This window comes from Atta cephalotes (genome assembly GCF_000143395.1).
Source record: "Atta cephalotes unplaced genomic scaffold scaffold00002, whole genome shotgun sequence".
NCBI lineage: Eukaryota > Metazoa > Arthropoda > Insecta > Hymenoptera > Formicidae > Atta > Atta cephalotes.
In genome coordinates this window covers 4024569-4025820 of record NW_012130066.1, presented here as the reverse complement: position 1 = coordinate 4025820, position 1252 = coordinate 4024569, and positions in this window count along the sequence as shown.

The following is a 1252-nucleotide window of genomic DNA, read 5'->3' as shown; positions in this document are numbered from 1 at the left end:
ACACACACACACACACACACACACACACACACACACACACACACACACACACACACACACACACACACACACACACCGCGCGCATATATGATATGTTAGATAAATGATCAAGGTGCAGGGTCTTCGATATCGTGAAGATAAATATGAAAGGAAAAAGAACTTGTGAGTGTTCCATTGACTTCGATATCATTTCCATTGTATGATATGTAAAAAAATACAATAAAATTATGCACAAGAGGATCATGATTTGCTGGATATATGGATATGATCATGCCAAATAAGTTTTCGTAGACCACTTTTAATAAATCTTGTTTTAATCATCATTGTATAACAATAACCTCGCGGTATGTACATTAACGGTATATTACATTTCGATATCTAACGTTTGGTGAATTAAAATTTTGAAGTCTTTCCATGGAATATCATCTTGTATTGACAAAAATATGTTATTGCCACATGTACGTTGCTCTATATTTTATGTATGTACACATACATGTGTAAATATACATATATGTCCATATGTATAATTAATCACAATTACAATTTAAATCCTAAACTCATTCTATCAGATATTCTATTCTATAATTATGAAAACAGTATTAAAAATAAAAAATAGTTAACGACCTCTGTGTTTTGTTTGTCATCTGTAGACTCTTTATGTGAATCAACGCAAATTTCTTTTTTAAAAATAATTTTAACTGCACCGTCGGTTAAACTTTTCCAAAAAAAAGAATAGAATGTCATGTCAATGTTTGATACTCACAGCCATGATGTTTCAACATATGCCAGTACATTGACATATCACGTCTATATACTTAGGTCGGTATTCATAATCGATTCTTATATTTAACTGCTTGAGCAAAGTTGATAAAAAAAAAATAGTTTTTTAAACATTGTTTTTTTTAAATATATTTTTCATGTTTGGAACACATTTTAAATAATAATTTAAAACCATGTTTAAAACATGTTTTTTTACCAATCCTGAAAATGTCATGGACAATCAGAAAGCCACATCTTATCAAGATATTACTTAAAACAAAAGGATTATAAATACCGATCTTAGAAAAGTTAATTGTAACAATCATAACTACACAATTATAAATATTTTTTTTCTATTTCATCCGATTTATTAAATAATACGTATAGAAATATATTTTCAAAAAATTAAAAAATTTTCAATATATATATATGTATATATGATATAATATAATCAATATAAAATCATATATATATATATATATATATATATATA